The 23,133-nt window shown below is 41.2% G+C and overlaps 1 non-coding gene and 1 pseudogene across 1 annotated transcript; one reads left to right on the top strand and one right to left on the bottom strand.

The window, feature by feature from the left end:
* The first annotated feature begins 357 nt into the window (after window positions 1-357).
* On the top strand, window positions 358-431 carry Trnaa-cgc (transfer RNA alanine (anticodon CGC)). Its single transcript has one exon. It is a non-coding gene; the product is annotated as a tRNA-Ala (tRNA).
* A 12,802-nt stretch (window positions 432-13,233) lies between these two features.
* Window positions 13,234-18,195, bottom strand: LOC124976287 (60S ribosomal protein L7-like 1; annotated as a pseudogene).
* Between the last annotated feature and the right edge of the window lie 4,938 nt (window positions 18,196-23,133).

Genomic DNA, 23,133 nt, shown 5'->3' with positions numbered 1-23,133 from the left:
AGTAGCAGGATCTAAAATCAATACCCATAAATCAAATGCATTTCTATGCATCAATGACAAATCCTCTGAAAGAGAAATTAGGAAAACTACCCCATTTGCAATAGCCTTAAAAACAAATAAACAAACACCAACAAAAAAAACCTCAAGAATCAATCTAACAAAAGAGGTGAAAGACCTCTACAATGAAAACTACAGAACACTAAAGAAAAAAATTTAAAAAGACCTTAGAAGATGGAAAGATTTCCCATGAATTAATATTGTCAAAATGACCACACTACCAAAGGTGTTATACAGATTCAATGCAATTTCTATTAAAACCCCAATGTCTTTCCTCATAGAAATGGAGAAAGCAGGGGCTGGGGATATAGTTCAGTTGGTAGAGTGCTTGCCTCGCAAGCACGAGGCCCTGGGTTCAATCCCCAGTACTCCAAAAAAAAAAAAAAAAAAAAAAAAAAAAAAGAAATGGAGAAAGAAATATGTGACCCAGAATAGCTAAAGTAATCATTAGCAAGAAGAGTGAAGCAGGAGGCATCACAATACCAGAACTTAAACTATACTACAGAGCTATTGTAACAAAAATGGCATGGTATTAGCACCAAAATAGACAGGTAGATCAATGGTACAGAATGGAAGACAGAGAAAAACCCACACAAATATGGTTATCTCATACTAGACAAAGGTGCCAAAAACATATATTGGAGAAAAGATACCTTCTTCTACAAATGGTGCTGGGAAAACTGGAAATCCATATGCAGCAAAATGAAATTAAACCCCTATCTCTCACCTAGCATAAAACTCAACTCAAAGCAAATCAAGGAAATAGACCAGAGACCCTGTGCCTAATAGAAGAAAAAGTAGGCCCAAATCTTCATCAGGTAGGCTTAGGACCAGACTTCCTTGAAAAGACTCCTAAAACACAAGAAATAAAATTAAGAATCAATAAATGGGATGGAATCGAACTGAAAAGCTTCTTCCCTGCAAAGGAAACAATTAATAATGTGAACAGAGAGTCTATAGAATGGGAGAAAAATCTTTACCACATACACCTCAGGTAGAGCATTAATCTTCAGGATATATACAGAACTCAAAAAACTTAGCACCAAAAAAATCCCCAAGTAACTCAATCAATAAATGGGCTAAGGAACTGAACAGACACTTCACAGAAGATATACAATCGATCAACAAATATGTGAAAAAATGTTCAACATCTGTAGCAATTAGAGAAATGCAAATTAAAACTACTCTAAGATTCCATCTCCAGTCAGAATGGCAATTATCAAGAATACAAGCAACAATAAATGTTGGTGAGGATGTGGGGGGAAAGGTACCCTCATACTTTGCTGGTGGGACTGCAAATTGGTGCAGCCACTCTGGAAAGCAGTATGGAGATTCCTCAGAAAACCTGGAATGGAACCACCATTTGACCCAGTTATCCCACTCCTTGGTATATACCCAAAGGACTTAAAATCAGCATACTACGGAGATACAGCCACATCAATGTTTATAGCAGCTCAATTCACAATAGCTAAACTATGGAACCAACCGAGATGCCCTTCAATAGATGAATGGATAAAGAAACTGGTGTATATATACACAAAGAATATTACTCAGTCTTAAAGGAGAATGAAATTATGGCATTTGCTGGTAAATGGATGGAGCTGGAGAATATCATGCTAAGAGAAGTAAGCCGATCCTCAAAAACCAAAGGCCAAATGTTTTCTCTGATATGTGGATGCTGATTCATAATGCGGGGTGGCGGTCAAGGGAAGAATGGAGGAACTTTTGATTGGGCAGAGGGGAGGGAGAGGAGGGGTGTGGGGGTCGGACAGATGGTGGAATGAGATGGACATCATTACCCTAGGTACAGGTATGATCGCATGAATGGTGTGATTCTACATCATGTACAACCAGAGAAATGAAAAGTTGTGATCCATTCATCTAAAATGAGTCAAAAATACATTCTGCTGTCCTATAAACTAATTAGAACAAATTTTAAAAATGATGCTGGGTATTGAATTTAGGACCTAACGCATGCTAGGCAAGCTCTACCAATGAGTGACACTTCCAGACTGCTGTCCTCTTTATTGGAGTATGGGGGGCAGCAGAATTGTTATGGTTTGGATATGTGGTGTCCCTGGAAAGCTCCTCTATTAATAAAGGAATATTAGGAGGCCAAACCATTGGATTGTGAGAGCTGCAATCTAAACAGTGCATCCTGTTTGAATGGACTGATTGGGTGGTAACTGTAGGCAGGTGGGGCAGGGTGGGAGGAGGTGGGTCCCTGGGGGCCTTCCCTGGAAGGGTGCATCTTCCCTGTTTCCCTTTCCCTGCTCCCTCTCTCTCTGCTTCCTGATCCTGCTTTGGGCTGAGCAACTTTCCTCCACCGGGCCCTTCCCCCGTGATGTGCTGCCTCACCTCGGACCTAGAGCAACGGAGTCAACCATCTAGGAACTGATGAGACCTCTGGAACTGTGAGGCCCAAACGCCTTCTCTAAGTTGTTCTTGTTGAGTATTTTGGTCACAGCCATGAAAAATCTAACCAAAACAAGGCGTGAGAAAGTAGTGATGTATGGGGAACTTTAATGGAAAGAAGAGGCAGTTGGGTAAGGTCATTTGATAAGACGTAGAGCGCCCCGAAGTGGAGGATTTAGCGTAATCTGGATTGCGGGCAGGCACGCCCCAGGCGCTAGATGGCCAAGCCTTCGTTTCTAGGTTTAGTAGGAGTGTTCCAATGGAAGTTCCACGATGTCCCCATTCGAAAGTCCATCTCTGTGTATTTTGTGCAGTGAAGCGTGAGCCTTGATCTGAGTGTGCTACGTCTGGGACACCAATGCGAAACGGGAAGGTTCTGCGTGGCTCTGAACCACAGCTTCCAACAAAGGCAGTGGGGTTTGGGCGCCGGGCCGCTGGCGGGCACCAGGACGCGGGCATGCCCAAGCCGGCCGGCAGATGGCGGTAAAGGCCGGCAAAAACCACCCTGCAGCGACTTTAAAGGGCGCCCTCCAGGGGGAAATGCATTCCGTTTGTAAACCGCCAAGGGGGCGTTTTATTTCAAATTTCACAACTGGAGCTGACCATTCTGGTCATTAGTGTGGTGAGAGAAGGACCTTTGTCTTGCGCCCATTAGGACTGCCCGGTGCCCTCCCTGAGCGGGTCTCAGCCTCCTCTCCCGTTTCTGGGCTCCCAGCCCACCCCTGTTTCTACTCGCTTGGATCCTTCCTTCCTCCTCCGTCCAAGTTCATTTCCTGCTCAGCCTTTGCTCTGGGGGGACCTTACGCAGACCTCACTCAAAAGTTTGCTCTCCCAGAGATCTCGACCGACCATTTCTAACCCAGTTCTCCTTCCCCATCACGCTACACCCGTCAATCTGCCTTATTTTCTTTATTTGATTCCCTCAAACATTATAATTTGCATGAGGGGAGGCGATTGTCAATCTTGTTTACTGCTGGAGCCGTTCCTGGCCGTAGCTGGTTCCCATGATATTAAATCACTGAATTAATGAAGTAATTCTATTTACTGTAATCTGGTAACGTTCCATACCAGATTTGTTTTCTCCAACATTTTTATGAAAAACTTGAAGTATACAGTTGAGTAGAAAGAATTTTAATGGGAATACTCTTTCCTCCACCTCTGAGATTTTATTCTGAACAATACTGTTTTTTTTTTGTTGTTGTTGTTGTTTTGTTTTGTTTTGCTCTGGGGACCCGGGGGTTGTACCCAGGGGCAGTTAACCACAGAGCTACAGCCCCATTCATTTTTTATATTTTATTTAGAGACAGGGTCTTGCTGAGTTGCTTAGGGCCTTGCTAAGTTGCTGAGGCTGGCTTTGAACTTGCCATCCTCCTGCCTCAGTCTCCAGAGCCGCTGGGATTACAACTGTGTACTTGTGTATGTTTTAATACCTGTCTTTCTATCTGTCCACACTTTATCCATCCATCCATCCATTTTCTTGATACATTTCAAAGTAAACTGTATAATCAGTACTCTCCCTGTTAAATACTCCAACAAATTGTTATTTGCTATTGGTCAAAATTTTATTGTCTTTTTCTTTTAAGGTGAATTTACATACACTGAAATGTACACATCCAAATGTATGCTCACTTGGTTTTGACAAATGCATACACCAGTACCAAACCTCTATCAAACACATCATCAGAGAAAACACACAAATGGCTGCTAAGCACCTGAAAAGAAGTCCAACATTAGTCACTAGGGAAATACAATTAATACCATGACAAGATACTGTTATGCGCTTATTAGAATGGCTGAAATAAAAAATACTGACACTCTCTGGGCTTGGTGGTACACTCCTGTAATTCCAGTGACCCCAGAGGCTGAAGCAGGATCAAGATCAACCTGGGCAACTTAGTGAGACTGTATCTCAAAATAAAAAAATACAGGGAACTGGGGTTGTAGCTCAGTGGTTCAAACCCCAGTACTGCCAAAAAAAAAAAAAAAAAAAAAAAAAAAGAAAAGAAAAGAAAAAAGAAAAAAAAAAATTACCGACACTACTAAAGTTTGGTGAGAATGTGAAGAAACGGAATCTCTTATACATTGCTGGAGAGAATTTTAATCTGTTCAGTCACTCTGTCATTGAGTTTGGTAGTTTTTTAAAAAGTTAAACGTACCTTTGCCATAGGACCTAGCAATCACGCTCCTGGGCACTTATCCTAGAGAAATGAAAACTTATGTTTACAGAAGAACCTGTATGCAATGTTTATAGCAGCTTTATTTGCAGTAGCCCAAATCCGGAAATAGCCTTGATGGTTAAACAAACTGTGATACTTTGACAAAATGGAACATTACTCAAATAAGAAAGAACTAACTGTTGACATATGCAGCAACCTGGCTCTCAAACACCTTGTGCTGAGTGAAGAAAGGGCCCATCACAAAAGGTTACCTACCAGGCTGGGGAGATAGCTCGGTTGGCAGAGTACCTCCTCGCAAGCACAAGGCCCTGGGTTCAATCCCCAGCACTGCAAAGAAAAAGAAGAGAAAGAAGAAGATTAAAAGTTACCTACCATATGCTTCTGTTTATATAGCATTCCTCAAATGACTTAAAGAAAGAGAATAGGTCAGTGGCGGCTAGGGGTGCTGGATGGGTGGAGGTGTGGCTTTCTTTTATGGTGCTCTGGATGGAACCCAGGGCTCTTGCATGCTAGGCAGGCGCTCTACCACTGAGTGGCACCCCAGGCTAAAGTGTGACTTTAAAAAGGTAACGGGCATTCCTTTGTGGTCACAGAGATGGTGACGTTGGGTACTTGAATCCACATGTGTTCAAATATGAAGCTAAACACAAAGAGGTGCACGAACGAGCCACGTGTGAGCTGCTGACATCTGAGTAAGGTCCGGAGCCTGACTGTACTGTGACATGTCAACTTCCTGGTGTTGACCATGTGTAATCACAGGTGCCTCCAAGGCCACTGAGATTTTGAGGCTGTCACCACAGTGTGCTTGCTGCAGCCCGGATGTTCTCAGGTACAGTCTTTAGACCCATGGGCGTTCTCCCAAACTGCTTAAAGTGGCCCTCAGAGGTGGACTTTTTCCTAATCAAAGACTTTAGTGGCCTTTTTTGCTGTGATGATGTTTGTGCTCATGGGGCTGAGTCATTGGTGTCTCCATGGCAAGAATCAGGCAGCTGAAAGACGTTGGGTAAAAAGACACAAATGAGGTCAAAACTGAAGCAAGCCGGAAGACCACTTAGTTTTACTTAAGCATGTTTTTGATGAAAGTGACATTTTATTTTATTTTATTTTTATTGTAAACAGATGGGATACATGTTGTTTCTGTTTGTACATGGAGTAACAGCATACCATTTGCGTAATCATACATTTAGATAGGGTAATGATGTTTGATTCATTCTGTTATTTTTCCTCCCCCCCACCCCTCCCACCCCTCTTTTCCCTCTATACAGTCCCTCCTTCCTCCATTCTTGCCCCCCTCCCACTCCCCATTATGTGTCATCATCCGCTTATCAGCGAGATCATTCATCCTTTGCTTTTTTGAGATTGGCTTATCTCACTTAGCATGATATTCTCCAATTTCATCCATTTGCCTGCAAATGCCATAATTTTATTATTCTTTACAGCTGAGTAATATTCCATTGTATATATATACAGTTTCTTTATCCATTCATCAATTGAAGGACATCTAGGTTGGTTCCACAGTCTGGCTATTGTGAATTGAGCAGCTATGAACATTGATGTGGCTGTATCTCTGCAGTATGCTGATTTTAAGTCCTTTGGTTGTAGGCCGAGGAGTGGAATAGCTGGGTCAAATGGTGGGTCCATTCCAAGGTTTCTAAGGAATCTCCACACTGCTTTCCAGAGTGGCTGCACTAATTTGCAGCCCCACCAGCAATGTATGAGTGTACCTTTTTCCCCACATCCTCTCCAACACCTATTGTTAGTGTTGTCTATTTTGTTTACTTTCTCAAAGAACCAACTTTTCGTTTTGTCAATTTTTTGAATTGTTTCTTTTGTTTCAATTTCATTGATTTCAGCTCTGATTTTAATTATTTCCTGTCTTCTACTACTTTTGCTGTTATTCTGTTCTTTTTCTAGGGCTTTGAGCTGTAATGTTAGGTCATTTAGTTGTTGACTTTTCATTCTTTTCTGGAATATGCTCCATGCAATGAATTTTCCTCTTATCACCGCTTTCATAGTGTCCCAGAGATTTTGATATGTTGTATCGTTGTTCTCATTGACCTCTAAGAATTTTTTTATCTCCTCCCTGATGTTTTTTGTTATCCATGTTTCATTCAATAGCATATTATTTAGTCTCCAGGTGTTGGAGAAATTTCTGTTTTTTATTTTGTCATTGATTTCTACTCTTATTCCATTATGATCTGATAGAACACAAGGCAGTATCTCTATTTTTTTGCATTTACTAAGGGTTGTTTTGTGGCAAAACATTTGGTCTATTTTCGAGAAGGTTCCATGTGCTGCTGAGAAGAAAGTGAATCCGCTCGTTGATGGATGGAATATTCTATATATGTCTATTAAGTCTAGGTTATTGATTGTGTTATTGAGTTCTATGGTTTCTTTGGTTGGTTTTTGTTTGGAAGATCTATCTAGTGGTGACAGTGGTGCATTAAAGTCACCCAGAATTATTGTGTTGTGGTCTATGTGATTCCTGAAATTGAGAAGTATTTGTTTGATGTACAGGGATGCACCATTGTTTGGGGCATAAATATTTACTATCGTTATGTCTTCCTGATTTATGGTTCCCTTAAGCAGTATGTAATGTCCTTCTTTATCCCTTCTGACTAACTTTGGCTTGATGTCCACTTTATCTGAAATAAGGATGGAAACCCCCGCTTTTTTACTGAGTCCATGTGCGTGCTAGGTTTTTTCCCATCCTTTTACCTTTAGTCTGTGGATGTCTTTTTCTATGAGATGAGTCTCTTGAAGGCAACATATTGTTGGGTCTTTCTTTTTAATCCATTCTGCCAGTCTATGTCTTTTGATTGATGAGTTCAGGCCATTAATGTTCAGGGTTATTATTGAGATATGATTTGTATTCCCAGTCATTTGGTTTATTTTTGGTTTTTAAGTTGGCTTGGTTTCTCCTTTGAGTGGTTTTTCTCTAAGGTAGTTCCTCCCTTTGCTGACCTTCATTGTTGTTTTTCATTTCCTCCTCATGGAATATTTTGTTGAGAACATTCTGTAGCACAGGCTTTCTATTTGTAAATTCTTTTAACTTTTGTTTATCATGGAAGGATTTTATTTTATCTTCAAATCTGAAGGTTAGTTTTGCTGGGTATAGGATTCTTGGTTGGCAACCATATTCTTTCAGAGCTTGAAATACATTGTTCCAGGCCCTTCTAGCTTTTAGAGTCTGGGTTGAGACGTCTGCTGCTATCCATATTGGTCTCCCCCTATATGTAATCTGATGCTTTTCTCTCACGACCTTCAAAATCCTGTCTTTATTTTGAATGTTAGGCATTTTCATTATAATGTGCCTTGGTGTGGATCTGTTGTGATTTTGTGCATTTGGTGTTCTGTAAGCCTCTTGAATTTGATTTTCCATTTCATTCTTCAGGTTTGGGAAATTTTCTGCTATTATTTCATTGAATAGGTTGTTCGTTCCTTTGGTTTGTATCTCTGTGCCTTCCTCAATCCCAATAATTCTTAAATTTGGTCTTTTCATGATGTCCCATGGTTCTTGGAGATTCTGTTCATGATTTCTTACCATCTTCTCTGTTTGGGCCACTTTATTTTCAAGATTAAATATTTTGTCTTCATTGTCTGAGGTTCTGTCTTCCAAGTGTTCTAGTCTTTTGGTGATGCTTTCCATTGAGTTTTTTATTTGGTTTATTGTTTCCTTCATTTCAAGGATTTCCATTTTTTTTTTTTTTTTTTTTGAGAATCTCTATCTCTTTGTTGAAATGATCTTTTGCTTCCTGCAGGTGCTCTTTCAGCTTATTGGTATTATCACTCATTGCCTGCATTTGCTCTCTTATCTCATCCTTTGTTTTGTGAATCATCTTAATCATGTATAATCTGAAGTCCTTTTTTGACATTTCTTCTAACATACTGTCATTTGATTCTATTAATATAGAATCTAGATTTGTTTGGATCATTTTCTTCCCTTGTTTTTTCATGTTGTTCATGTATCTCCCCCTCTAGCAGTGCAGATCTGGGGTATTACAGATTTCCCCCTATAGGTTTATAGTGGCCCTATAGGTTTCCAAAACCCTTTCTTTAAGGGGAGATCAATATTAGCAGTGCCCAATTCAGACACTATGCAATCCTAGACCAAATAGCCCCTATGAGGACATTAACAAAATTGTCATAATAAACAGAATGAGTTCAAATATTATCTTCAGTAAAACAAACAAATTTGCAATAATGTCTGCAGTTTCTAATGGAGGACAAAGAGGATGCAGAGGGATGTAGAATGTGGCTGTTAATGGGATAAGAAAAGAATATACAGAAGTTCTAGATAATAGAAAAGGTGAGAGCGTAATCAAAAGAATTGGATGTTAGCATGCAAAAAAGGGAGAAAGAGACTCTGAGGGAACAGGTAAACAAAAGGAAAAGAGAGCAAGAAAAGTAAAGAAATAAAAACAAATTTTTTCAATAAGGAGAAAAAAGAAAATCTACAGTATAACAGTCATATAGTAATGAAACCTCCCAGAGTTCAGTAACCTGATGCATGAGAGGTACCTGACAATGACCTTCAAGCCTCCAGTAGGCGTCTCAGGATGGGATTTGCTCCACCCAAAGATTGGAGCTATGGCTTCCAGGATAATCCAAGATGGCCACTCTGGCTTCCAAATGTGTTGGCAAATGGGCAGCTGCAGCTCAGGGTGTGGCAGTGGTCAGCAGGAGGTCCTGGAGGCAGGATGCGGTTGGTCAGGCAGGGGTCCTGGAGGTTGGGTGTGTTTGGTGTGGTTGTGGGATCCTGGAGGCCGGGTGCAATCAGTTGGTCTGGGGTCCGGGTGATAGGGCAGTCAGTTGGTCTGGGGGTCCTGGCAGCAGGGAGCAGTCAGTCGATGTGAGGGCCCCAGAGGCAGGGAGTGATCCGTTGGGCTGAGGGATCCTGGAGACGGAACTAAGTCAATTCGGGCCAGGGGTCCTACGGGGCCTGGCTGTTGTCTCAAAATGGCAGCAGCCATGTGTAATCAAACCTGCAGGTACTGTCACAGTGAACTTCCAGGCAACAGCAGGCAGCTGGTGCTCCACTGGTGGTTGGCGATCAGTTTGCTGACTGTTGTCCGACGATCGGGAGGTGACCCTCATGCATTGGGTGGTGGATAGGTGTAAGGCAGGCGATGGACAGGCGAGAGGTAGGCAAATGGTGGATGATAGGTGCCTGACAGTGAGCAATCTGCACTCCAAGTCTTTTGTTTTTATTTAGGCACTGGGGATTGAACCCAGGGCAGCTCTACCACTGAGCCACATCCCCACTCCTTTTTGTTTTTTTTTTAATTTTAAGACAGGGTCTCGCTAAGTTGCCCAGACTAGCCTGAACTTGCCATCCTCCTCGGCCTCCTGCGTTGCTGGGATTACAGCATTGACACCATGCCCAGCCATATCTTTTCAATATGACTCACATTGAGTCGGGACGTCCACGGAGAACAGCCTGGAGTGTAACGGTCTCCAGGGAAGCACACTTGGATATTGTTAAGTTGTGAGCTGACAGTCACTCTTCATGAAACTGCATTTTTACTTGAATGAGTGACTTTTGAACAAACCATGGCTACTTAGACTTTGGCATTTGTTTAGACAGTTTTTCACAAATGACCCTTATGAGCCAGTCAATTCAAGGAGAATGACTGTCAGTACTTGGGACATCGATAAAATGCAAAGTGTCTACTGTATAAGTGTGAAGACTGTCAGGTCTTAAAGACTTCCACTGAGGTAGTGGTGGTGTGAACACATATGATATTTTAACATAGTATTATGAAGCTTACCAAAAAGTGGAAGATCTGCATCACTCAGTGAGTAAATATTTTCTGAATGACCAAAGGATGAGGAGACCAAATCATATGTGGCTAACAGATCATTTAAAGAACAGGATAGATCAATGGATTTTATTTATTTATTCATGTTTTTGGTAGCAGGGATTGAACCCAGGGGCACTTAACCACTGAGCCACATCCCCAGCCCTCGTTAGTATTTTATTTAGAGACAGGGTCTCTCTGAGTTACTTGGGGTCTCTCTGAGTTGCTGAGGCTGGCTTTGAACTCACGATCCTCCTTCCTCAGCCTCCTGAGCTGCTGGGATTACAGGTATACACCACCAAGTCAGGCCCAATGGATTTTTAAAAAATCTTTTGGAAGATTTAATGGAAGAAAAGATTTCATATAAAACAGTGACAAAAGTATATTAGTATGTTTGTCAATAAAAATGTGAGATCTATTAAAAATAAAATTAAAATACCACTGAAGGCAAAAAATAGCCTTTTTACAAATAGAAGGACCAGATTAGTGTATAAATTAATTTGTAAATTTAACAAAATCTCAATGAAAACTTCAGAGTATTAAGCTATAGCATCTGATGCTAAATTTAGTGAAACAAATAAACGTAGAATTGGGACCAGCACTAAAACCCATTAAGTCTTTTTTAAAAGCCTAAATAATTTAAGCATATCATACTGGTTTATTAGCAAAATAGAATGCCCAGATGTAAGTACACTCAGATACATATAGAAATTGAGTCTAGAAAGAGGACATCATCTCAAATCACTGGGAAAAAGTAGTCAATAAATGTTATAGGATAAGTAGAGTAATATCCCTACCTTCCCTCATATACCATGATAAATTCCATATGTACCAAAGATATTTTTTAAATAATACAACCATTAAATAATAAAAAGAAAACTTGAAAATATTTTCTTTACAAATCTGGAGTTAGCAAGAACTATGTAACCTTTCATGACTCAAAATCACCAAGTCATAAATTATTTCACTGGTATTTTTTGTTATATAAAAATCATTTTTTTAATGGAAAGAAGCATCATAAACAAACTTTTAAAAAAGACAACTAAGGGAGATATTTACAACTCATATCACGAAGAGCTATCCCTCCTGAAATGTAAATGGACAAAATCATAACCCTTTTGAAACACAGAAAAAGGAAATGAAATTTGCTATTAGTAAACAACAAGATAGTTAACTTCACTCATTAAAAAAGAGAAATGTAAATTAAAACTGCGGAGGAAAGACTGTTTTCTCTCTCTCCATTGGCAAAAATCCAAAGTTAGCTAACATGTTCTACTGATAGGGCTCTGGAGGAGAAAGCATTTTGTCGTACATTCTGACAGCGATGTGTTGAAGTCACCCTGAATTATTGTGTTGTGGTCTATTTGGGTCCTGGAATCAAGAAGGATTTGTTTGACATACATGGATGTGGGAGGCCCTGTGGATTTTTATTGTGACAGAGGACTAGAAATTTCATCAGCGTGATTTCAGATTCCATGTTATAACTAACCTTCAGCAAGCTGCCACTTGTTTGGGTTTGGTGTAATATCAAAGAAAATGATCCCTAACTATCTGAAGAGACTTCTACCACCCTCCTCTTCCAACCACACATACTTCCGCCAAACAGCACATGACAGCTGATGGAACACATGAACTCGAGAATCCCACTCTCCTCTGTTAATCACTAAAGAAATTTGTAGAAATATAAAACATATTTGTCATACCATTTTTTAAAAAATATGCTTATTTTTAAATAATAAATATATTATTACTGCTATTTTAAAATAGAAATATTAAAGATGTCTTAGTTTTAGCCTCAAATGTGGTAATTATTGATATGATTCACAAAAGCTCATTAGGTCCTCAATAATTTTGAAGAGTATAGTTAAGTACAGAGACAAAAAAATAAAAATGAAAAAAAAATTGATCTGCACTACCCTGACTTATTCTGGCTGGCAGAACAGTAATTTTCAACTTTCTCATTTAAATATCATTTAAATATTTCTCATTTAAATATTCAAGTAGGTGTTCATTCATCTATTGTTCACTGAGCACTACTTTAGAGTAATTATTCCTGGGCTCTGGGGTTTGAACAGTGAATAAAAGATGGAATTTTATATTCTAGTGTGTAGAGGGGAAGCAAAAAATAAATATGTGGCATATTTAACGTGTTAGATGGCAGTAAATCTTTGGAGAAGAATATAATAGGATAGAGATCAGGGCTTCTTGGGTAAGGGTTTTCAATTTTATTTATTTTTTAATTAAAACTTTTTTAAATTAAAATTTAATTTTGGGGGGTGGGGGCTGTCATGCGGGTCAAACTCAGGGTCTTGGGCATGCTTGGCAAGCCCTCTACAGCCGCAGCCCAGGACTTTTTTTTTTTTTTTTCACAGTTTTTGTGCTTTTCTTCCTAAGTATTTCAAGTCTTTTCAAAACAAGACTCTTGGGACCTCTAGATTCAAGTATGCTCCTAGACTTGGTCAACTGCTACAAGTCTTAGGGAGCCTGGTATACATGCTTGGGTTACTCATTCACCAACATTAAACCCCTGACAAAGCAGGACTCCTTTCTCCATGGCATGTGTTGATTTCAGAGGCAGAGGTAGGTCAATGTAGGAAACAATGGAATTTTTCCTTGGAACTTGTCTGTGACGACAGGTGCCTGCCATGATCATAACTACTGTCTCTTCTCCAATCCCTTCCTTCCATTTTCTTAAGGCAGAAAATAATCTTTTCTGAAGATACTTAATAGCAATTCCATCAAAAGCATGTGCTTCCAACGCACTGCTTTCAGATATTCTGGGTTTAGTTCAGCTGGTGGATGAGCTGATTGATGCGTTCACCCCGATAACCAGGTAGGGCCATCTCCTTGAGGAGCCCACTCTATTTTTCGTAGCATGACAGGCCACAGAGTGATGGAAAGGGCACAAGAACCTAGAGATCTCCCAGAAATACTTCCCAGGGAAGGCAATTTCATGAATGAGATCTTCCAGACAAATGACACCAAACCTCCCCAGGTGCTCCTCAATCACTGTGTCGTCTGTCAGGGGATGATCTTATTCTTGATCTTTGCTCATCCACGTTTCAAGATGAGTTCCCAGACAGACTTCAGATTTGGAAACCCCAAGTCACATAAGGTTCTACTATCCGTAGCATTTTTAGGCTTTGCGGGGTGACTTTAACAAAGACACCACTAAATATTTTCTTCAGATGAAGTCTTGCAATGGTCCTCTGCACCAGCAAACTCACCCCACTAATCCTTTGGATGCGTACAACAAAGGCCAAGGAATGTTTATCAGGCATTTCCAAAGCATGAGGTTTCATTTCTAGTCGTCTGACACGCACTTGGTCATGTTTCTTCCGCCAGGAATCATGTAGGAATGATTCCAGTCGCTTAAATCTGAACTGTTTTCCTTTTCTCTCCTTTGCCAAAAGCGCTTGCTTTGCCTGGGTAGCTTTGAGAGCCTGATAAGTCTTCCTCTTTTTCAGGAGATTTTCTGGAACCAGAAAAATCTTTTTTCTTTTTTCTTTGCTCTCCCTCTGCCATCTTCTCAGAGCTGCGATTACTGTTTCAGCCTAGGACTTTTGATTTTAAATGTGTGGTCAGGGAAATCTTCGCCAACTCACATCTGATCAAAGATCTCAGCCAAGTGAGGAAGTGAGCCTCAGGATGATCACGGAAGGATCAGTTCAATAGCAAGAAAAGGCCCAGGACAGGGATACATCTGTGTGTGCTCAGATGGCACACAGTGAAGAGCGCTTGCCTAGCGTGCTTGAGGTTCTGAGTTCCATCCCCAACACCCCCCCAAAAATAAACAAAAAACAATATGCAGATCCTCCTGGAGAAGGTTGAAACTGGGTCCCTGTCTCTCATCCTGTACAACCATCCGCTTATAACGGGTTGAGGAACTTCATGTAACTGGTGGAACTTGTAAACTACTAGAGGAAAACAGAAGGGAAACCTTCAGGATAACGGCACAGGCCTGGTTCCCCTAAGACTCTCATAGCTCAGGAAATGACAGCGAGAATTGACAAACAGGATGGCGTGGAGTTAAAGATCTGCACAGCGAGGAAGAGAGAGCCCACAGGATGGGAGGAAATCTCTGCCAGCTATTCGTCTCACAGAGGCTGATATCCAGAATACATGACTGTCGCGAGCAGTGAGTGAGAGAGGAATTGAGTTTGGTTCCAACGAGTGGGTTTTATTCATGCCATGCACACTCAACGTTCCTAATAAAGCAAGTCACAAATACACTGAAGAGTCATTCCCTCGTTCACCTGGAGTCCAGTCCCCATGGACTCACTCAGTGCAGCGTCTCTTAGCCAAGAAGTCAGTCAGCAAGACCGCGGGGATTCCTCTCAGCCGCAGCCTCTCTCAGCTCCCCAGATGTCTTCCGATGTCCTTGGGTGTCCATAAGCTGGAGGCTGGGTGGCAGTCGTCACCACGGGAGAGGTGGTCAGTTGTCTGGCCTCGGTGACAACGGTCGATTAGCAATCAGTGATGGAGTGGACAGCAGCCGGGGCAGTGAAGAGACAGAGCGACGTGGAGTCCTCTGGTCACGGTGCTGCTGACGGTTTGCTCCAAAAGTCCAGGGGTTTAAGTGGTGATTCAGCCCCGTCACGCTCTGGTCTTCACTGACAAAGGCCAGAACACGACTAGACCAGGAGCCACCACTCAAATCACAGATACAGGTTCATATCGCATTGTTCAGGAGTGTCATCCTGCCACACAGCAAGTTTGTCACCAGGCGCCTTTATTTTAGTTTTACAAGTCCAGGCAAATCCCAAATGCAGCTTATTATCACTACATAACACACGGCTATAGCAATTCCTATTATTTCCTTGTCTCATTACAATGAAGAGTTAAAAAAATTTACCATTAAAACAAGTATTCTAGTCCGTAAGTGGACAAATGAGCTGAACAGACATTTCTCAAAAGAAGTATAGGAGTAAACTTGTGGAAAGATTTCAGCTGTCATTAGTCGTCAGGGAAATGCAAATCAAAACTACATGGAGGGCTGGGGCTGGGGCTCAGTGGTAGAGCGCTTGCCTGGCACCCCTGAGGCCCTGGGTTCGATTCTCAGCACCACATAAAAATAAAATAAAGGTATTGTGTCCACCTACAATTAAAAAAAATATATATATGTGTTTAAAAAAATTACATTGAGTGTCCTTCTCACTTCAGTCAGAATAGCTGTTATCAAGAAAACAAAACAAAACAAAAATAACAAATGCTGGCGAAGGTGCAGGGGGTGAGAGGAAGGAACACTCACACGCTGTCGGTGGGAATGTAAACCAGTACAGTTACTATGGAAATCCCTATGACGGGTCCTCACAAAACCAAAACCAGAGCTACCATGTGATCCAGCTGCTCACTCCGGGCACCCACCGGAAGGAACCTCAGCCAGCCTGCCATAGGGATACCCACACCCCTGTCTCTTGTGGCACGAGCCACCATACCAAGTCATGAAATCCAGCCCAGATGCCCATGAGCGGGTAAATGGATAAGAGTGTGGGATTTACACACAGCGGAGTCTGGCTTATCATGAAGAAGAGGGGACTCATGCCAATCACAGGAACACGGATGCAAGTGGAAATCAGCATGTGGAGCGACATAGCCAGACTCAGAAGGACAAGTAGGGCAGGTGTTATGGCGTGGAGATGAGGTGTCACCCCAAAGCTCCTGAGGGGCACTCAGAGGCGAAATGATTAGATGGCAAGAACTGTGACCTCATCAGTCCATCTTAGTTTGAATGGACTCCCTGGGTGGTGACTGTAGGCAGGTGGGGCAGGGCTGGAGGAGGTGGGTCCCTGGGGACCCGCCCTGGAAGTGTGCATCTTCCCCGTGGCCCCTTCCCTGCTCCCTCCCAGGAGCTGAGCAACTTTCCCTCCCTGGGCCTCAGCTTGGGCCCAGAGCAATGGAGTTGGCAGTCTGTGGACTGAGCCCCCAATAGACTCTTCTCCTCTTCTGAGTTGTTCTTGTTGGGTATTTTGGTCACAGCGATGCAGAGCCGACTAAAATAGCGTATTTTCACTCATATGAGGAAATCTAGAGAAAAAGGTGACATGAAAGTAGGAGGAGGACCAGAGAAGAGGAGGAAGACGGAGGGGGCGGGGGGGGGAGGGGTGAGAAAGGTGATAGGGAGGGTGGGTAAAGTCAAAGCGCGTTTCATATATGAAAATGTCACACAGGAACTCAGTATTTGTGCAATTAACATGCACTACAAATTATAATAAAAGAGAAAAGCTTAAAAATAAAAAAAGGAGTATACAGGAGGCCAGCGTGGCTGGTTTGGTGTGTTGTAATTTGAATTAAAGGATATTACAAGTAATAATAATATACTGTTTGTACATACCCTTGTCTTTCCAATAATCAACTGGTTCCAGATTTGTCTCCTCACTTTTTCTCTGGTGTAACTTGGCGAATGTACGTTATTTTGTTGGAGAATTTTGACGGACCTCATCTGCAGAACGTGACATAGGATGCTTGCTCTAGTTGTTTAATTATGACTCATGGTCTCAGCAGAGAGTGTCATTCTGAGGATGCATCCATCAGTTTTGTGAGGCAAATGAGAGATCCAAGTCTGAGGAGCATCGACATCTTTTGTGTACGAATGGTATGGATATGAAAAGGTGTTCCTTCATTCCTTCACCCATTCATTCAATAATTTGCCATACGCGAGGCCCTGCTCTGGGCTCTTGAGCTGTATCTGTGAACAAAACAGACCAAGATTCCTGCCCTTGGGAAGCTTGTTTATTAAGTAATGGGTGTTAGAGAAAAAACAATAAACAAAGAAATTGTATCCTTTGTATTAAAAGGTGATAAATGCCATGGGGTATTTATGATAAGGGGTTCTGACTGAAGTCTTTGAAATCTTAACACAAGGGTATATAATTAAGGGGCTGGAGTCGTGGCTCAGTGGTAGAGCACTTGCCTAGCACTGGGTGAGGCACTGGGTTCGATTCTCAGCACTGCTTATAAAGAAATAAAACAAAGGTCCATTGACAACTAAAAATAAGTTTTAAAAAAGGTACATAATTAAGTACAAGGCCTTTATCAATGTAGCGGCTATGTTTTTTCCCCCTTATATTTTGTGGCAAAGGCTTCTGTGTGTGTGTTTGTGTATGTTACTGGGGACTGAACCCAGGGATGCTCTACCACTGAGCTTCATCCCTAAGCCCCTCCCTCTCTTTTAAAGAGAACACTATATTGGTACTGGGCATTGAACCTAAGGGAATGTCCCCATCCCTTTTTTGTTTTTATTTTGAGAGACAGTCTCTCTAAGTGGGTTAGGGTCTCACTAAGTTGCCAAGGTTGGCCTCAAACTTGCTGGCCTTGAATTTGGGATCCTCCTGCCTCAGCCTCCCTGGTAGCTGGGATTACAGATTTGTGCCACTGTGCTTGGCCAAATAGTTCGTTTCTCACCTCAGTCCTTGGTGTGACGGGTTGGTCATTCAGGCAGTAACTCAGGAACCCAAGCTGGTAGAGGTTCTATTATCTCTAACTTGGAGCTTCCAAGGTGACCCTGGATATCACCATCCTTCCGAAGGATATTTGATGAAAGAGAGAGAAAGATTTCATTGGAAGATTTCTTTTCTTTTTTTGAGACAGAAACTCGCTTTGTTGCCCAGCTGGTCCTCAACTCCTGGTCTCAAGAGATCTTCCTACCTCGGTCTCCGGACGGCAGGTGCACACCCCCATGTCTGCCTTACACTTCAGAACTTTATAGGTCCTTGATAACCGGTGGAAATTAGTACCACCTGCATTCCGTCAGTTGGAACTCGGTCACACGGCCCCTTTAATTGCAAAGAAGTCTGTGAGATGCGTCTAGAGGTGTACCAGAAGGGAAAGAAATTACTTTTCATGAACAGCTAGCCCTGTTCTGTCTCATTTTCCTACCAAAAAACAAAATGGTCATTTCTTTGGTAGGCAAAGGGTTGTCCTGTTCTCCCTGCTCGGTGACCTGCAGCCTCACACCCTGCTGCCTGTGCCCAGGGGCAAATTGGAGAAACTGAGGGGTGGTGGTGATATCTCATGGGGTCAGAAACTGCAGGAGGCTGAAGAGTTTGTCATTTTGTCCTTTGAAAAAGAAAAAAAAAGAGAAGAAAAAAAAAAGAAAAGAGAAAATGGTACCTAACCATTGGTCATAATTTAAAAATATTGTCCAAGTGTTAAAACTTTCAGTTATTATTTTCTCCTTTCCTCATTCTCCCTTTCACTTATAATAACATCTATATATATATTGAGGTTGGCCTTGAATTTGCAGGCCTCCTGCCTCAGCCTCCCGAGTCTTGAGATGATGGCTGTGTGTCACTGAACCCAGCTTAAATACTAATCACTGTCCTATTACCATTTTAATCTTATCTATATTATCATATCAAGCAACAGGGTTTTTTGTTTTTTTTTTTTTTTGCAGTACTAGGAATCGAACTCAGGACAAGCACCCTACCAGCTGAGCTGTCTCCCCAGCCCCAAGCAACAGGTTTAAACTGCAACATTACTTAAAATTTGAAGCTGTTTTAATTAAACCTAATTTGAGTACATTTTAAAGTTATACCTACAATGTACTATTTGATCTCAGACTTTAGAAAAGTCAGGGTGTTAAAATTTAGACCATATGTATTGATAAAACTTAAACAGAGACTAAGGGGTGACAATATATCCTTTTAACTTTTTATCATTTCATAGCTTTAGAATTAAATTTCAATTAAAAAGTCTTTAGATGTATATGGGTAGTTATCATTGTATCATATTAAAATCTCAAAAGGCATTTCAAAATATCAAAACTTTACATCACAATAAAAATAATATTTACAAACTCCTTCTTTTCTTTTCTTTTTTTTTTTTTTTTTTTTTTTTTTTTTGTAGTACTGGGGATTGACTCCAGTTGATTCCAGGACCTTGGATGCATGCTAGGCAAGTGCTATGCCACTGAGCTGCACCCCCAAGCCCTGAAAATATTTAAAATATTCAATAAGTAGAGAGATTTTATTCTCTTAAATGTTCAGGAAATTTCAGTTCACATAATTTTATGGTATTAACCGGTTTTTTTTTTAATATGAACCGATTTGTAAGTTCATGAAATCAAAACACATTTTAGTTGGAAATCTGTATTAGTTTGCCACAGCTGCATAACAAATGACCCCAAACTTAACAACTTAAAACTTTGCCTCTTATTATCTCCGAAGTCCAGGAAGGCTAGGCTAAGTTCAGGGTCCCACACATCTGAAAGTGTGGGCTGGGCTGGGTTCTTCCCGGGGCCTCTGGGGAAGAATTAGTTTCTAAGCTCATTCAGTGTGACAGAATTCAGTCCCTTGTGGCGGTACGACTGGGGTCCCCACTTCCTTGCTGGGTGCCACTCGGGACGGCTTTCAACTGCTGGTGGGTCTCTATGATCAAGTCAGCTCAGGTGCATTAGATCCTTCCCAAGCTCAGGAGGACTCTGACCCCTGCTACGCATCAAAGAAGACTCTGCTTTTAAAGGGCTCACTGTGCCCTGGGGATAATCACTGTGATTAAGGCCAATGACCTGAGACTTTAATCATATCTGCAAAAATCCCTTCATAGCAGTCCCTATACCCTTGTTTGATTGACAGGAACCTTGGGGACCATCTTTAGAATTTTGCCTACCACAAAACCCTTGTTTACATCACATTATATATTCTCAAGTATCATTTTAAGTAATGGAAAATTTGATGTCTTGTAGAAAGCCGACTTTAAATCTTTTCAGACCATTTTGCAGTAGTGTAAAAAGCTCATTAAAAAACAGAATAAAATATGCCATGCCTGCTATTTCAAAAAAAATTTATGTTATGTCATCAAGGCATGATTATGAAAGAATGGATGCATGTCTTTATTCATTTTCTCAAGGCAATCACAACTATTTGCCAATAAATTTTCTTTTCACTAATTAAGTAATATAATTCTAAAATTGAATGCTATGTACTAAATCTTTGTGTCCTTCCCAAATTCACATGTTGAAGCCCTAGATCTCCATGTGATTGTATTTGGAAACAGGGCTCCCAAGGAAGTAATTAGGGTTACATGATTCAGGAGAGTGGGCCCCAATGCAATAGGATTAGTGTCCTTTAGGATTGAGTAGAAAATTGGAAAATATTTTGCTAGTTTAAGTTGTGATATGATTTATAATTATCATGCCACAGTTTGAATACTTCTTTATTTTTCTGTATATATTTACTGTAGAATAAGAAGAGAATTAAAAAAATAGAAATATACATAATGAATAAAAATCATTATCTACAAACCCGTCTTTGCATATCCATTTATGGTCTCTCTCTCTCTCTCTCTCTTTCTTTATCTTTTGTGGTACTGGGGATTGAACCCAGAGGCACTTTACCACTGAGCTACATCCCCAGCCCTTTAAATTTTTTAAAATTTTGAGACAGGGTCTTGCTAAATAGCGTAGAGCTTGGCTAAATTGTCCAGGCTAGCTTGAACTTAAGTTCCTTCTGGCTCAGCCTCCAAAGTCGCTGGGATTACAGGCATGCATCCCTGTGCCCAGCTTTATTTAGGGTCTCTTGTTATCAGAAATATATTTATGACAATAAAGAAATCTAAGGAGAGTGAATACTCAGAAAAGCTACTGGGGACCTGGTTATGGATGGAAGATGTGAAGAGAGGGCACAGTGACATTCTAATGAGAAGGAGGAAGCTGTGGAGGGTGGAGGGAGAGGAGGCCTGGGAGAGGGGACAGGGTGGAAGAGCAGAGTGACGGGGAAACCTGGAGCCTGTATCCGTGGCTGGAAAGGGACTCAGAAAAGCCAAGAGTGTTTAGAGGGAATCACTGTGGAGATTTCTGTGGGGGGTCCATGCGTCTTCCATAACTCCCCCAAAGCTCTTCTTGTAAATGAGTGAGTAAACCCTCTCTCACCAATGCCCCACTCCATGGCTTTGAATCTATTTTGGGATGCACTGTATTTTTTTCTTCAAGAAGGACATGAGTGAGAAGACAGTAATGAGGACCCCCAGGGTGCTCTGCCACTGAGGTATGTACCCACCTTTTTCCTTTTCTATTTTGAGACAGTCTCACTAAATTGCTGAGGCTGGCCTTGAACTTGTAATCTTCCTGCTTCAGCCTCCAGAGTTGCTGGGATTACAGGTGTGTGTCACCATGTGTCACCGTGATTTTTTTTTTAACTATTTATGACACTTACATCTTTCCCTCCCTTTGAGATTTATCTTACTTTATTTTGATAGCTTTTGGGGAGGTATAATTGACATACAGTAAAGTGCTTATGTTTAAAGTGGACAAGGGAGTTAATGAACATGTCCATTGCTCATCAAAGTGTCTTCATGTCCCTTTGTAAGTCATCTCTCCCACCCTCTCCACCCACCCCTCACATCTCAAGGCAACTACTGATCTGCTTTCTGGCATTAGATCTTGCTTTGAATTTTCTAGAATTTTATATAAATGGAAACATACAGTCTATACATGTGTGTGTGTGTGTGTGTGTGTGTGTGTGTGTGTGTTTGGTAACCAATTATTAAAATGCAAATTAAAATTAAAATCAAACACTACCACACCTATTAGAATGACTGAAAGCAAAATGACTGACGGAATCAAATGCTGGAAAGGAGTAGGAACAATTGGAACTTTCTGCTGTGTGGGCATGTTCTATGGCACAACCATTTTGGAAAACAGTTTGGTATTTTCTTAGAGTTAAATATTCACTTACACATGATCCAGTTATTTGACTCTAGGTATTTACCTCAAGGAAATGAAAGCATTGGTCCATATAAAGACTTGTGCATGAGCATTGGTGAAGATTTATTTGTAACAGCAAAAACTAGAAGCAACCTAAATGTCCATCAACACATCAAAGGATAAATACAGGACAGTGCTCATAAATAAAAAGGGTCAAACTACTGAAATGCACCCCAAGATGGATGACTTTCAAAATGACAAGTTTTAACATATAGAAGTTTAATTTTACACAATCTAATCAGTCTATTCTTATATGAATTCTGCCTTTATTGCGATGTTTAGTAAGAATGTTCTTGCTCCCAAATTAGCTCCAATCTGGAATTAATTTTGGTTGATGATATGAGGTAGGGAAGCAACGTTAATTTTTTTTTTTTTTTTTTGTTATGGTTAGCTAGTTTCCATAACTGCTTTAAATTACTTAGGCTTGAGTGTTCTGGTTTGTTCTTGGGTGGAATACAAAATATTATACACAATTAAGGAGCACTGATTCATAAGAAGACATTTCTACAGGACCCTCTTTCCGACCAAATAAAAAGTCATAATTTTTATGAGTTTATTGCATCATATGAAGAGACAATTTTGACATAATGTCAACTATAGCACAAGCTCAATTTTTTTTGTGCCAGGGATTGACCCAAGGGCACTTAACCACTGGGCCACATCCCCAGTCCTTTTCATTTTGAGATAAGGTCTTGCCAAGTTGCCAGGCTGCCTTGGAACCTGCAGTCCCACTCTGCAGCCTCTGGAGTGGCTGGGATCTGCTGACCCCTAGAGACTTCCTTAGACCTGCAGTGTCAGGCTCCTCCTATCCGGTCCTCCTACTGTTCCCCCCCCCCCCCCCCCCCCCCCCTTTTATAGCTATCAGGCCAGCACAGCAGTCAGAAGGCTCTCTGGGCTTTCTCCTTCTCCCTCTGGTCTTTGTCCATCACAGGCTGTCCCCACTCCGTGACTCCCCTCCCCCAATTAAATTTTTGCAAGT

Source organism: Sciurus carolinensis, chromosome 2, assembly GCF_902686445.1.
Source record: "Sciurus carolinensis chromosome 2, mSciCar1.2, whole genome shotgun sequence".
Classification (NCBI taxonomy): domain Eukaryota; kingdom Metazoa; phylum Chordata; class Mammalia; order Rodentia; family Sciuridae; genus Sciurus; species Sciurus carolinensis.
The sequence above is the reverse complement of the archived record's forward strand: the minus strand, read 5'-3'. Positions and strand labels throughout refer to the sequence as shown.